The 16,773-nt window shown below is 42.8% G+C and overlaps 1 long non-coding RNA gene across 1 annotated transcript in view; it reads right to left on the bottom strand.

Annotated features, from left to right (window-relative positions):
* The window catches only part of LOC136320325 (uncharacterized), a 329,953-nt gene that overhangs the window by 48,912 nt on the left and 264,268 nt on the right, over positions 1–16,773 (bottom strand). The window lies entirely within an intron of this gene.

The following is a 16,773-nucleotide window of genomic DNA, read 5'->3' as shown; positions in this document are numbered from 1 at the left end:
ATGGAAAGTTGGGGAAGAGTCCTATTTCACAGTTTTAAACAATAGTCTTGATGGAATGAATGAGAGTCTAAAATATATTTAAAAAAATACATGGTATTTTGCTTAAACCTTAAAATCAACTCTACACATAGAAAAATAGTATAAAGGGGCTTTTCCAGGAATAAATTGATAAATGACTTAAGGAGTAATTAGAAGATTATCAGCTAAAATATGTGACAACAGGAGAAAGGAATATATAGACCAGGGGTCAGGAAACATTTTGGCTGAGAGAGCCATGAATGCCACATATTTTAAAATGTAATTCCATGATAGCCATACAATGACCCATGTACGTTACACATTATCCAATAAAAATTTGGTGTTGTCCCGGAGGACAGCTATGATTGGCTCTAGCCACCTGCAACCATAAACATGAGTGGTAGGAAATGAATGGATTATAATACATGAGAATGTTTTATATTTTTAATGTTATTATTTTTTTTATTAAAGATTTGTCTGTGAGCCAGATGCAGCCATCAAAAGAGCCACATCTGGCTCACGAGCCATAGGTTCCCAACCCCTGATATAGAAAATGTAATGTGACTTTAGGTCGTATTAATTGACATATGATATCTAGATTTAGGGAGGTGGGAGATCTCTTTCTTCTGCACAGGTGAAAGCACACGTTGTAACACTTTATCCAGTACTTGTGAGAGATGAAGACTAATTAGAGCTAACTGGAGGTCTAAGACCAAGACACTAAATTGACTTTTAAAATGACCTACAAATAATAGGTGTATTAGAAATTTTTGGTCCAGTAAAGAGAATATTTGATAGCAGGTATGGCAACTGTATTCAAATACAGTTATATATCACTTAACAATGGGGATTTGTTCAGAAAAACGTATCATTAGGTGATTTTGTCACTCTGCGAACATCACGGAATGCACTTACAAAAATATAGATGGTTTTATGTCATTCCAAGGCTATCTGGTACAGCCTATTGCTCCTGAGCTACAAGCCTGTAGACTGAATACTGCAGGCAGCTGTAACACAATGATGAGTATTTGTGTATCTAAACATAGAAAATGAACAGTGAAAATATGGTATATGGTACTTTTTATAGGTTTGTTTATACCAGCATCACCAATGTGTTGGGCTATAATGTTACAACATCACTGGGACATAGATATTTCAGCTCCCTTATAATCTTATAAGATCACCATTGTGTATGCAGTCTGTTGTGGACCAAAACATTATGTTGTGTATGACTATATTGAGTAGATTCTCATCTGAAAGAGAACATGGACTTGATTTCTAAAATACCATATGGTAGAACTAGGGCCAATAGTTCTACAACAATCTTCTCATAAATAGTTCTGAATGTCAACTCTGTCAGGCATCATGCTAAGCAAGGAAACAAACTTGAATAAGAGGAGGTCCCACCCTAAAACAGCTCAGGATCTATTGGATGATAGGAACCCTGGCAGCCATACCCCAGCATGATTTATGAGACCCCAGGTATGTAAAGGAGGAATGAGCAATTAACTTTACTTGACAGTGATTTTTTTTTTTGGACTAATGTCATATATCACATAATTTAAGCATTCACATTGTTTTCTAAGATTTACCAAAAAATTTTTTTTTCAAACCTCAGCCATTTGTAGCTCTTGCCTTGCAGTATGTCTCTCCCCAGAGGTCACCCCTGTCACCTCTTCTAATTGATTATATTATTTATCTCTATGCCTTTAAATGGCATGGTTGCATTGCTACCTCTTGATTTTTCCATGTTTAGCTTTATCTGTTGATGTCCCCTGAGGGAAGACGAGGAGTCAGCTCCATTTTCTTCCACCGTCCCTGTACATGCTCCCATTCTCCATCCTCTCAATATAATTATGTTGAATTTCTGGTTAAAGCAAATATTTATCATCATGGCTATGAAAACTGTATTCATTGCTGAGTCATATAAAATGTTTACTTTTCCTTTCCTTCACAATGTTTTCCTGCCCCTAGAACTAATATTTTTCCCTAGAACTAATATTTTTCCCTCCAGTTCTAAATTCACTTCATTTTAGATGTACTTATCACCAATTCAACCCCAAATGCTTCATCCTTCTGCCTGTCTCTTCTTTGGGTCTCCTACTGCCTTGATTCTACGTCTTCTCCTAGTCAACAACCTTTTTGGAAGGAACACATAAACTAGTTATTTCCCATGCTAGAGAAATTGAGAGAGAAATATTTGAGACATTGTAAATCTAATCATATATTTACCTTCATATTTGAGTGACCGTTTATCAGGGTCTAGGAATCTAGATTGGAAAGCCTTTTCCTTTCGAGTTTGGAAGGCATTGCTTTATTGCTTTTGAATGTCTGGGTTGATGAGAAGTCCAAAGTCTTGCTTGTCCTGGTCCTTTGTCTATGACCTAATGTTTTTCAGCTTTGGAAACTTTTAGGATCTTCTTTTTTGTTGAAATTTCATAAGGACTTGCCTTCGTATGGGTTTGTTTTTGTTTCTTTTGCTGAGTACTCGGTAGACTGTTTCAATCTGGTCCTTCCATTTTGGGAACTTTTCTTGAATAATTTTGTTGGTGTTTTGCTCTTCTCAATTTCTTTATTTTTTCTGGAACTTCTCTGTTTTAGAATTTGGACTACTTGCATTGGTCCTAATATGTTCATAAATTTCTCTATTAACAATTTCTCCCTTCCTTAAAAAAAATCTCTGATTCTTGTTACATAATTGCATTTATATATTTTCCTCCCTGATGATATTAATAAAAACTTGTAAGTATTGAAGTTTTCTTCTCTTTGCAAATCCCTGTCTTAGCCAAGTTGCATCGTATGATGGGGTACTGGGCTCTCATCTGTTTTGTATATCCCATCTAATGCTCTGGTAATTTCTATATTTAGGAGGAAGACACTTATAAGCTGATTGGCTGTTCTGAATGTCAGTTTCACCTCAGAGTAATTTGGCTGGGTGGTGTTAATAGAGAATATCCACTGTCAATATCTTTACATCCTACTTTTTGACAAAGAAATATTTTCCATGAAAGATTTTTTCTCCCCAATGTCATGTCTGGCAGCTGGTGCTCTCAGAGCCAAGTGGTCACAGAGAGAAGTGGGTGTGCACAGTCCATACACATTCGATCACTTTTCTCAGTAATACATTTCCACCATCAACTATGTCTACTGCCCCTGAAAATTCCATGCTGTGTGCTTTCTAGACAATAAACTGGGGAGGAACCATCTGGCACCGTGAGCCAGGGAACTGGCAATCAGCCCATTTCTTAAAAAATACTTGCAAACAATTTGTAAAATGTATCCACTCCCCTTTACTCCTACTCTCAAGGTACCTGATGAGGTCAAATTTTGACCCTTTAGGGATTATGTAGTATAAATTTGGTTTGTCTTTGGTTTTTCCTACTGCTGGCTCAGAACTTTTATTCCTTGTTATCTATGTCATTTATTATTTGTCCATCTGCTTTCAAGCTTCCAAAATTGTTTCTTCTCTTTTGTTCACCTTTTCCTTGAGAGTATATTTATATCTATAATATATCTATATATCTATATCTATATTTATATCTACCTATATATATACTATATATCTATATCTAGATAGATAGGTAGATAGATTAGATGAGATGATAGATAGATAGATAGATAGATAGATAGATAGATAGATAGATAGACAGATAGATTATTCTAGGATCAATTGTGTGTATGATCTGGGATGTTTTCGGTGAAATTGAAATTTGTGAAGGACTTTGAATGGTAAGTCAGATTTTTCTAAGCCATGAAAGCACTAAGGAAGAACAATACAAACAACAAAAGGGATGTGAAAACATTCATTAAGAATTTCGGAAGCTGTGAGTGTGGTTAGGACACCAGATACTAGATGTCAGCTGAGGTAGTAATTAGTAAGACTGGGAGCAAAGAGTAAGAGCACATGGTGACTGGACAGGGGAGAGAAGAAAAGAGCAGAGTCAAAGATGATTCCGAGGTTTCAGATTGGAAGAGTGGGTATTTAGCAATTAACAAACCCTATAGGGGGCCTTTTGCTACATGATGTCATGTCTTTCACGATGGACTAGGTTTCCTTGGGATGTGATGCACTTGCCTTCCATGTAGTTCAACCTTTGGGTAGATATGGTAGGAAAGGTTCCAGATTGCCTGTCCAATGAAAAATGCCAATGATTTCCCAACATATGTATGTCCCTCTTTTTTTTTTTTTTAATTAAGTGAGAGGCGAGAAGGCAGAGATAGACTCCTGCATGCACCCCGACCAGGATCCACCCAGCAAGCTCCCTATCAGGCAATGCTCTGCCCATCTGGGGCCATTGCTCCATTGCTCAGCAATTAAGCTATTTTAGTGCCTGAGATGAGGCTATGGAGCCATCCTCAGTGCCCAGAACCAACTTGCTCAAATCATTTGAGCCATGGCTACAGGAGGGGAAGAGAGAAAGAGAGAAAGTGAGAGAAAGAGAGAGAGAGAGAGGGAGAGAGAGAGAAGCAGGAGGGTTGCTTTTCCTGTGTGCCCTGATGTATGTTCCTCTTTTAAGCTATTTGATCTCAGGTAAGGTTTGAAGAGCAGAGTAAGGGGGAGAAAGAGAGAGGAAGGGAAAACAAAAAAGCAGAGAAAGAAGGGAAAAAGAAATACCACTCATGGTGATGACATCATCACTGTGTTATAAAACAGAGCGTTAAATCTGTAAGAGTCATTTCTGTTCTATCCCAACAGGGAGAAATAGGCTGAGCTCTTGGGGTTGTCTGCTAACATGTCTACCAGATGGATCCCAGGTTTGGTTGACTGAGGGGAGCATTCCATCTCAGGGTTTAAGATGCAACAATGCATTATTAAACCTGTTAGTAACACAATGTGCAAGATGACATCATGTCCCTGGGTGTGTGTGACCTCACCAAGAATGCATGCCCTGCTGTGTAGGAAAAGTGGAACTCTAGGATACAGACAGTGAGCTAATGCCTTATAAATAGCTATCCTTCCCCTACTCTTCTTCTCTCAAATCCAAAATGCTCTTTAAAAGAGGAAGAAAAACATCTCTCATACAATTTTGCATCAAAAAGATGTAATAAAAAAGGTTGAGCACTAAGCATCTGAAATGAATAAAAAATGGACCCAGCCTCAGGGGACTAATTTTTTTTTTAAGTCTGATCTCTCAGTCAAGGTCTGTCAGGAAATCAAAACCACTGACTCTTTAGAACAGGAGGACCTCAATGGTGGGAATTGTTTATGAGGGTGATAGGAAGCTAAGAAGTCTAACAAGACAGTGAGGCTATCTAGCAATCAGCAAAGGCAAGGAGAGGCTTCCCCCTCTGAGCTGGATGCAGGGAGCATGGGGAGCCTGAGAAGTGGGCAAGGGAGATGCTGCTGTGACCAGAGATGCCACCAGAGGCAGAGAGATAGGGGCCCCGACCTAGTCCTCCCTTACTAATACCCTCTGATCTTCTACAAGTGTTTCTTTCTCAAGGGCGTGGTCCAGAAAGAAGCCAGTTGACTCTGAGCCTGGGACATCTACCCGATAGGGAGTCAGTTTTTCTACAGAGCAGAGCAGAAGAGAATGAGGAATAGAGCTAAGGATAAACAGGTCCAGAATCAGCACATCTGGAAAGACAGATGCTGCCTTCAAGGGCAGATAATTATTGTCTGAAACATCATCACCGATCTGTGCACTGTGAGGAATGACAGCCCATCAGATGAAAAGTGGGAAGAAGTGGGAGCTAACTTCAGCTGAACACTGTAGAGCAAACCAGCTCTACCACCTTCAAGGCAATGAGCCTACCCAGTATGAGTCACTATCTTTCCATTTTTATTCACTGCTACAATTAAACATGGACTGCAGTAATAGAGAATATTATTTTGGTGGAAAAGATTAAAATCTGTGTTTGATAGGCATTGTAATTGTTTGGGTTTTTTTAGGTTTTTTTTTTTAGTTTTTTTTTTGTATTTTTCTGAAGCTGGAAATGGGGAGAGACAGTCAGACAGACTCCCGCATGCTCCCGACCTGGATCCACCCGGCGCGCCCGACCGGGATCCATCCGGCACGCCCACCAGGGGCGACGCTCTGCCCACCAGGGGGCGATGCTCTGCCCCTCCGGGGCGTCGCTCTGCCATGACCAGAGCCACTCTAGTGCCTGGGGCAGAGGCCAAGGAGCCATCCCCAGCGCCCGGGCCATCTTTTGCTCCAATGGAGCCTTGGCTGCGGAAGGGGAAGAGAGAGACAGAGAGGAAGGAGGGGGGGTGGAGAAGCAAATGGGCACTTCTCCTGTGTGCCCTGGCTGGGAATCGAACCCGGGTCCCCTGCACGCCAGGCCGACGCTCTACCGCTGAGCCAACCGGCCAGGGCTGGCATTGTAATTGTTGATGTTGTGATTCTAAATAATACCGATATCCAAGGCAGACACCTTTACCTATAATTCAGAAACTCAGTGCTGAGTTTTCACAGGTCAATCCTGTTCCCAGAGAGTCCTACGGCAAAACTGAAGTGATTTCTTTAAAAGTGATCTTCGACTGTTGACGCAATGTTCTATTATTAACTAACATGTAATTAGTTCATTAAAAAATACCTCAACTGAAAAGCATGTAACCCAGTACAATCGACCAACATGGTTTCTCACAACAGGAAGCAAAATGACAGGGCAGGGAAAGTGGAGACCAGAGGATGCCAGCTGGCGGGGCACGACGTGTTTCAGATTACTGTGTGTTTATGACCTCTGTGTTCTCAAAATAAATTAATTAGATTATGCTATTTGAGAATCTTGGAATGCTGTGGCTTGGGGCCAGCCTTTAACAGAACCACACATCTGAAGTTTAATTAAGCTGTTTTAAATTTCACCTGTGTTTCAGAGCTCTGATAGAAGCAATCAGCATAGGAACTAATAAATGATGGTGGGATGCTGAGATTCTCTGGGGTAGCAGCCTTCAGTGTAAAATGATGGGCCGCTCCAGGGTGTGCTCTACACTTGTTTTATTGACCATGAACACGAGAGGAAAGAGTATTCTCTCTTCAAGTGTATGCAACCTGGGAACTCTTATTGTCAAGATGTTGAATTAAGCTGTTTTTGCAAATTCAAATCATCCTCCAACAGTGTGTCTTTATCTCAGGTTGGGGTTGGAATGGAGAAGAGCACGTGAGTTCCAGCCTAGGAAATAGGAAGCAAAGGGAGATGTGTTTCTCGTTCACCTTGATCTTGATGATAATTTTATTCATCGACCAACTAGCTAGTCATAATGTAATAGGCTTAATGTTCTTTTTTTTCTCATTAATTTTTTAACTTGCTTTTTAACTGTAGTAAAATATACATTGACCTGAAATTTACCATTTTTAAGTATATAGTTCAGTGGCATTAGCTATGTTCACATTATTGTGCAACCATCACCACCATTCACTAGAATGGACTTAAAGTTCTTTTGTTAATTGCTTTCTAAAAATTAAAAATATATATTTAAAAAAAAATTTCCTAGGACTATTTGGTCATTTTAGTCAAGGGCTGAATGAAAATATGCAAGACACCAGATCTGTGTCTACATATGTGGGAGCTAGAACAATCCTGCCTCACAGTCTGGCGATTGACATGTCTCCACGGTTTGGTTCTGTCACTAGATTAATGAGTTGTGATTGAAAAAAACAGCTGTCTGGCTGGACTCATGGAGAAAGAATACTGACTTCCTGAGAAAACAAGCTAGCGACCAGGACAGAAACTTACACTACTAACTCCTTTGGTTAAGCAACTTCATTCATGCATTCATTCAACAAAAACTTATTGAGCACCTGCTTGACTTAGACCAGGGGTCCCCAAACTTTTTACGCAGGGGGCCAGTTCACTGTCCCTCAGACCATTGGGGGGCCGGACTATAAAAAAAACTATGAACAAATGCCTGTGCACACTGCACATATCTTATTTTAAAGTAAAAAAACAAAATGAGAACAAATACAATATTTAAAATAAAGAACAAGTAAATTTAAATCAACAAACTGACCAGTATTTCAATGGGAACTATGCTCCTCTCACTGACCACCAATGAAAAAAGTGCGGTGGGGGCCGATTAATGGCCTCAGGGGGCTGCATGCGGCCTGCAGGCCGTAGTTTGGGTACCCCTGACTTAGACATTGTCCCCAGCCGTGAGGGATTAGTGATGAACAAAAACTAAGCCCTTACTCTGTAGGTCTTAGATTCCAGTAGGAGGCCCTGGCCAGTTGGCTCAGTAGTAAAGTGTGGTCCCATTATGTGGATGCCCTGGGTTTGGTTCCCAGTCAGGGCACACATGAGAAACATCCTTCTGTTTCTCCACCTATCTCCCTCTTGCTTCTCTCTCTCTCTCTCTCTCTCTCTCTCTCTCTCTCTTTCTCTCCCCCCACCCCACCTCCTACAGCCATGGCTCAATTAGAGTGAATCATCCCAGGGTGCTGAGGATGGTTCAATGGCCTCAACCTCAGGTGCTAAGAAGAGCTTGGTTGCTGAGCAATGGAGCAACATGCAGATGGACAGAGTATCATCTTCTAGTGGGCTTTCTGGGTGGATCTCAGTCAAGGTGCATGTGGGAGTCTGTCTCTGCCTCCCCTCTTCTCATTAAATAAAATAAATAAATCATAATTTAAAAAAATATTCCAGTAAGAGAGACAGTCAATAGAGAAATATATGTCAGATGCTGGCAGTAAGGATGGACAAGACAAATAAAAGCAATTTGGTTCCCTTCTTCCTACTGAGTCCCACGTATAACATTCCAGAGCCACAAGAAGGAGAACTTCTTCAAATGGCAGCTCCATTTATCAGACAAGCCTTTGGGTCTCATTTTTTGCTGTGCCGTCACCCTGGAGCACAGGGCGAAAGCCTAAAGAGCTAAGAAGATGAGACTGAGCTGCTATTTGATTCTGTGAAAAAAACAACAAGACATCAAGCTGATCATTTACTACCACTAGGCTAATGATGAAATGATGTATCAGCACCAGTCTGGGCAACAGAACCAGTAGGAGATATATGTATTAATATATCAATATATTAATCTACATGCAAATAATATTAATTACATATAACTGATTATATGTAACAATATTTTAAATATATTTTATATTATATATTAATATACATTTTAATAATATTAATTACATAAAACAAGTTGTAGGTAACATAAAATGTTAAATGCATATATAGGGAGGGAGAGAGACTTAAGGAATTCGCTTATACAATCATGGGGCTGCCTAAGCCAGTCCAAATCTGTGGGACAGACTATCAAGAAGGGCAGGCAGTGGGAAACTCCTAGAAGATCTGATGTCCAGACCACAGGTAGAATTTCTTCTTCCAGGGAAAAACCTCATTTCTGTTCTTAAGGCCTTTCAATGGCTTGGACCAGAGCCAGCAAGCTTATCCAGGAATTTCTGTTACATAAGGTCAACTGATTGCGGACGTTAATCACATCTACACACTACCTTCGCAGCAACATGTCAATGAGTGTTGTACTGAGCAACTGTATGCTACAGCACAGCCAAGGTGACATATAAGATAGATCCTCACAGATGACAAACCAATTTCTACCTGGTGACAAACTGACCGGCTTTGGGTAGAATATGACAACTCTCTCCTCCACCGTCTCCTCTTTAACTGGCTCTTTTGAATTAGGCAGACAGCCTCAGATTCTGACATTCTGTCTGATAGGCTGTAGACAGGTTCCAGATGACAGCATATTAACTGGGGGGACTGGACAGGATCTTGTTGGTGGATCCAATAGTGCCAAGAACCTGGCTGCTGCATCTGGATGTTTCGGTGCCAAGGTGGTCAATTTCAGCCCCAGACAGTGGCCACCTGGGTCTTATTTCCAACCTCACTGCTTCTGCAATTGTCAACCTTTTCATTCAAAAAGAGGGGCACTACTTGTACAGCTGTATCCATAACCCGATATTCAAATGCCTGCTGAAGAACAAAATAGTGCTTGTGTGACTGGTGTGGGTCACAGTAAATTCTAGGGATGAGGAAGAACAGCCACCCAGTTCATCCCACTGACCCCAATGAACTCTGCTCAATAAATATTTGCAGAGTGACCAAATGCCAAATCATGCCTTGGGTTTATGCAATGTGGTAACATTTCCACCACTAAAACGGTGCTATTACAAACTTTTTCTTGGAGGGTTGACGATTGGTGGGGAGGTGGCTATGAACCTAGGAAGCTGCAGTTGGCCAAATTATGTGCTCTTGGAGGGGAACATTTCCTGTGTATTATTAAAGAAAGAAGAAAGGAAGGAAGAAAGAAAGAGAGAGGGGGGGTGAAGAAAGAAAGAAGAAAGAAAGAAAGAAAGAAAGAAAGAAAGAAAGAAAGAAAGAAAGAAGCAAAGAAAAGGAAAAAAAAAAGAGAAGAAAAAAGAAAGAAAAGACCCAGGCATGACTCATGTGACAAGAATGAGGAGAAGAGTCAGGCAGAGCTTTGCAATGATCCCTGGTCACAAACCTCAGCAGACACCGAGGTCATTAACTAACCACACGCATGTGGCACATGGAATGGAACATCCCAGAGCTCTGAAACCACAGGCATCTATCTGTCGGTTGAAAGGAAGCAGTCTCACCAGCCCCGACAGAAAGAGGATGTGACGACTTTTTAAATGGTCCTCAGTTCATCGGCAAAAAGGTGCAAGGTGATGGTACACAGAAAACTGAACACCTCACAATTCTTCTGGTCACCCCCTTCCAGAAACCCTGGCCATGGTGGTTTCTAGGAAGATACCAAGATTGTCATCGTTCCAATAACCATGCCAGGATTTGCTCCTACCATCTAGCCACCCATCTGTGGCATGACACTTCCAGCATAGCCACACGACCTCTGCTTTTGGGCACCAGCCAAGTTAGGGTGTGCCATTTTTTTTCCTGTTTAATTAAAAAAACAACACCCAAAACATAAAAGGCTTACCTATTTGCTTTCACCAGCTATCTGAAAGGTCAAAAGGTAGGGAACGTTTTCCTCCACAAATAAGCCATGGAATGTATTCGCCGGTTGGCTTTCTCATGTGCAGCTGCTGTTCTGAGCCACCAACTCCGCTGTAGAGGAAGGTGAACCGGGGAGTTCTTTCCTGAAAGGAAAAAAAACAAAACAAAACAGGGCAACTTTATATTTATAATTTGACATCTCTGGAATGCAGGGTCATGATTCAGACGTTCACAGAGGCGAGGAACACGCTCAGATGGGGGGAAATACCCCTTCGGCATGGGAAGGGTTCACAGTCCCTACGGAGGAAACAATAAAATGCATCCATGCATTCCTCCATGCCACAGTGACATGCTGGAAACCAACCTGTCCCTAGGGAAAGACTCTTTTCGTGAAATTCCACTTGTACTTTATAATGGTGCAAAGCTGGATGTCCTATGTATTGTGGAGCACTGCCCACAGTTCCCAGCTCACCCCCTGCCCCCATGGACACACACATGCACACAAGGATCAGCGTTCCTTTCCATGGAATGCTGCGGAATATCCCCAGGGGGCCCCTTTCATGCTGACCTATGGGTGGGGATGAGTTTTAGGAGGAAATGACATTAGAATCTGGCAAAGGGTTTGAATAATAGGGAAGGACAAATGCTAAGTGTGCTGCCTGCCTTATTTCACCTACTAACATTCTGGGGTTCTTCAGTTACGGAAGAAAATCAGCTTGAAGCCCCATGCTTCCTACTACAGAGATTCTACGAGCCTCCTTAGGGCACTTTGAAAATGTCTTTCTCTTGGTCACTATCCTATCGTTTGTTACTTCCCCTGAATTTTCTGTCTCTTCTCTGTGTTTCATCTTCTCAAGCTTTTTTTTTTTTTCTTCTGTCTCTCTGGCTGACATGAGTCCTCTCTTTAGTTCCTCAAAACACTACTACTATAAGGTTGTCTGGTGCCTGGATTTTAAGGTGACCACAGGGTGCTGTACCATAGCATGCAAATGGCAACATTTCAACATTATTATCAGCTAGACCTCACCCAAGTTCCTATGTCCTGCGAGATGCAGGGATTATCTTACCAGCCATCCTATTTGTGGTATCACTTGTCATTAACTGGGGGCCACAGCTAGCATAAGGCAAGGCCGATATGATAGGAAGATCCCCTGATATGAGTCAAAGAACGATAAAGCTTGCTTTCTTCTTTTTTTTTATTATTTATATAGTAGCGTAAAATGAGAGTTCCAGGCTAGTGTTTGGCTGTGCTCCACATGGACCCAGTTGCTAGCAAGTGGTTGCTTCATTGATTGCCAGGCCTCGTATTGTTCACATGAACAAAGCTGTCCCAGCCCAGTGGTTAGACTAGCAGGAAGGGGAAAAGACGGAAGGACAGTACTGCCTCTGGCTCTCATCCAGGAGAAGCACAGACCACTCTCGCTCCCGTTTCATGCGAGAGAATTCAGCCACGGGACCAAGCTACCTGCCGGGGGGGCCGGGCAGTGCAGTGACCACCCAGGTTACCAGGTGCCCAGCCTCATTTCCTGCACTATGAAAGAAAGGGAGAACCAGTATTGGTCCTTCTTTGTATTGTCCAGAGACTTTTCCCCTTATACCATCTTTTCTCCTCCACTTCTTACAGGTCAACTTTTAGATTCTTGCCACATTTTTCTATAAACAATTCGGTTCCTCATGTGCTAATGTGCTCCTCCCAGATAAGACTCGGTGGCCTCAACTTTGAGGGCAAAAACAGCCAGGCAAGCTCTTTTTCTACACCAGAGAACTGGCGCCATTGTGACACTGTCCCTGTAATGGGACAGATTTCACTGGGTGTGGTTTCATGTGCCCACTCATGTGCAAGAGTATAAACAGGAATATCTCCCTTCTGCTACATGAGGGAGGGAATACAGGGTAGGGGAAGAGGGAGAGTGAAACACCTGAGACAGAAATAGCAAAACAAAGCAGTGCAAGAGAAAAGTATGGGATCAGGTGAGGGGGAGCAGACGGGGTGAGCCTGGTACATAGGTCACATGAAGAGGAATGGCAGCCCTAGCAGGGAGCCTTTATGTCTTCAGTTGCAAGTAACAGAAACCTCATGCAAACCAGCAGAGGCTAAAAAGGATGATCATATGAGAGGGCTTACAGATGGTTCTAGTCCCAAGTTTGGCCAGAGCCAGACTCCAAACCGTATCATCAAGCCTCAGTCTTTATCTCTGAGCTTTTCAGTTTCTGTCTTCCCAGGGAGGCTCTGTCCACAGGGGCCCTGATAGTCCACACATTATCTGGAAAATGTTTACGTTTCCCATGAGTTGCCAAGGTAAAGTATAGGTGACATACATTCCAGAGACGGGTCATTCCATGCCGAAGTTGCAAAGTGAAGGGTGTCTTTTGGGAGCCCAGAGCTAGAATGTTAGAAAGCCAGTAACGTGGGACAGTGACACAATGGGGACCTCTGGTGTGGCCTTTGTCATGCCCCTGCCACGCCATTTTCTCTAGCCTGGTCTTGAGGGTATGCTCCCCTCCCTGAAATGCCTGCTGCTCAGGGAAAAGGGCTGAAGACACAGCCATCCTGTGGATTGACCTTCACCTCATATTGCCCTCAACAGTCAGCAGATAGGTGTAAAAACCATAACATTTGCAAAGAATATTTTGAAAAAAAAATTTAAGGACTTAATCCACATTGAAAAGGCATCTCATCCTTCATGTACACCTTGAGGTTATAGAACCTTTTTCTTATTCATTATGTATCTATCAACCTGATTATACATATGATAAGCACAGTGTTTGAATATGGAAACATAAAAGTATTTAGAAAAATGTCTAAAGGTTTGTCTCCCTCACCAGAGCTCAATCCCACCATAGCAGGGGTCTTTGTTTGTCTTGTTGACTACTGACTGTCCCATGTCTGGAAAAATGCCTGGTGTCTAGCTGGAGCTCAGTAAATACTCCTTGATTGGCCGAAGTAGCATCAACACTACTTTCAAGAAGTTTAAAGCCCCGTGGAGGAGGAAGACACATAAACACAACATGGTGTCATGAGATCAATGACATAAGAAATCATAAAGCTGTAGGACAGCAAACAGAGGGTAGGGACAAGGGAGGAGTGGATGCAGTTTCCAAGAGATGATATAATGCGGGACCTTGCAAGGTGCACTGAGCACTGCTCCTGACACCCTCGTTTCCCTCCCCTCCTCTTCTCCTTAAGGGTTCTTGACTCCACGTCTCCCCTTTGGACGGACAGGGACAATGGGCACAGAGTGCACACTCTGGCTCTGCTCTCCCCTGGGCGTGGTCCCTTCTGTGGCTCTGACAGTGGAATGACTTTGCAGAATCTCAGCAAGGAGCCTGTGGGACTGTAGCTTCATGAGATCTTGGCCAAACCTCTCTCATTGCTGAGGTCAGCTCTGGGGAAAGATGTGGTAATCCCCATAAAGGCACTGGGGTTGAGGGGCAGCACTGGCTTTGAGCAGGACTCTCCTTACAAACTGTGCTTGCACAGAGGTAACTGAGAGCTCTTCCCATGTGTGGTCAGTTTGATGGAGTTAAACATGATTAAGCCTAAGCATGTAAACAGCAAAATCCCAAGCAAATGATGATGTAACGTTCTGTTGGGGTTAGGCTAGATGGTGGCCGGTTGTGTTGCCTCATGTTGGAATCTGGTCCCAAGTGTTGATTCCTTTGAAAATCCCGTAGTCATCCCCAGGAATAGCACAATCCACCGAAGGGAAGCCTTTCTAAAGCTTTTCAAGTTTCAAAGACACATTTCTTAGCACCACCTGGAAAAGTCACCAACACTGTCTGGCTCTTAGGGGCTCTGGAAAAATGGCACCTGTCTAGAGTGGATAGCCCATGGGTCCAGTGAGCTCTTCCTGACATCCTAACAGAGAAGAAGATCAAAGGGCAATCCAACATAAAGGAAAAATAATAGCAGTTGAAATCACATCCAACAGGGGGACAGAGCCCAGCTTGTCCTCAGTCCCCTTCCTGGTATTCCTTCAGTCGCCATTGACACCGCCACAGGATGGGTCCTTTTCCCAAGACCACAACTCCTTGATTCATAGGGAACAGAGTACTATTCTTGTGATGTTTCTCCAGGATCCTCTAAAGGTCTGAATACTAATAGAAACCCATGGCATATTGTTTTCAGAAGTGACCGTACTTTACCCTTGTTTCAGGAGGTTGATCCTGTTGCCCACTTCCATGTGGCATGTCCCCGCTCTGCACCATGTTCCTGGTGACTTCAAAGGGAGCCTGGGGGGAGACGCAGAAGACAGGCCACCCTGCTCTGTCCCAACCACGTGCTTCTGACAGCACTTAAGTACAAAAGCAAATGTTTCATCTAGGTAAAGAGAACTGAAATTAACAAAACTTTAAAAAAATTTTTTTCAAAGATCAGCTATAAGAAAAAAAAATGTTACAGGAAGACATAACAATAATGGCTATAGTGATATTAATATGCAACACCTGGGCTTCTAGGGACTATGCCAATAGGCACACAAGTACTGCTAGGGCCGGAGGCACAATTAAGTCTCAACTCTGGGTTAATGGAAAAAAAAAAGACACAAAACTGAACATGGTTCTTTAAGTTTGCATCTGAGTCTGTTTTGTCAAAACTGTTGGGACTAAACCAAAGCTAGCTATTCTGTGTTCAGAGATGTGCAGTGCTTTCCTAGTTGATAAACATGTACCACGGCCTGTAAGCAGTCACGTTAAATATGACAAGGACTTGGAATGAAAGGATTGTTGTCACCCACGTCATTCTCAGGCTCAACTGGGAAATTCCCCTCCACGTAGTTTTTCCCATGACCCTGTTCCTGCAGCTCCCTGCCTCCCAGCGCCCAGTGCTGCCATGTGCACACTGCCTGAGGGCATCGATGGCTCAGGCCCTCCGTGCTGGTGACATGGGCACAGGACTCAAATGTCGGATTTGAGTCACTGTTCATGTTCATTCTGTATTCACGTTGGCTCAGGCAGAACTAGATCCTCAGTCACACGAGGAAACCTTTTCGGCAAAATGAGTGGAAATATACTAAAGTGGAGGTTTTTTTTTCTTTCTTAACATCAAATTTAACAGTTGCCTCGCATCTGTTGTCCGAATGAACAAGGCTGAAGAAAAAAATTCAGCAAGAGGGCCCCTGGCAGCCATGTAAGAACTTCAGAATGATCATTAGTTACCCCTGGCTTTTTCCCTGGGAAATTTCTTCCACAAAGGAATTCACACTGAGCATGTCTGACTCTTCCTTCCGTCAGGGTGCTAGCAACTCCAGGTCTCAGCCAGTCTTTCCAGGACGAGGGGACCCAGCTGCGCGTGCCACACCCGCTAGGTGCACAGAGTGGAGAGGAAACCCACGTGTGATGAATGCGTGGTATGCAGACACCAATGCACCTTCCTGATTTGGAGGAAGCCACTGTGTCCACCCCAGTAGCGCTGCAAAATATATCCTGTGCTGTCAATTTGCTGGAAGGAAAACTGGAATTTGAGTCGTTCCATACAATAGGCTGAATTTCAGGATTCCTCATTTTGGAAAGAATGAGCCCGGGAAGTGATCCAGAACCGCAGCTCTTTGCTGGGTCTCTGAAGAAAAGAAGCTGGACTTACATCTCCCAGGATTCTAGCCTATGGGATGGCACAGCTCAGCAAATATGCTAAGTTGTAGAACCTTCCAGGTAACAGCCAGGAAAAAGAAAAGCTCTTGTCTCCCTACACTGAAACGTGTTTGCAGAAAACTGCTTTCTCATCTCTGTGCCAGTGGAATGCTGGAAATAAAGGCACTGGTTAGGAGAATATTTAACCAGCAGTCTGACTTAGCATCAAGCTGCCATTAACAGAATTAAGGAGGCCAGTATTCCAGGGAAGATCGTTCCCACAGGTCCCTCCAAAATGTT

This window comes from Saccopteryx bilineata, chromosome 1 (genome assembly GCF_036850765.1).
Source record: "Saccopteryx bilineata isolate mSacBil1 chromosome 1, mSacBil1_pri_phased_curated, whole genome shotgun sequence".
Lineage (NCBI taxonomy): Eukaryota > Metazoa > Chordata > Mammalia > Chiroptera > Emballonuridae > Saccopteryx > Saccopteryx bilineata.
The sequence above is the reverse complement of the archived record's forward strand: the minus strand, read 5'-3'. Positions and strand labels throughout refer to the sequence as shown.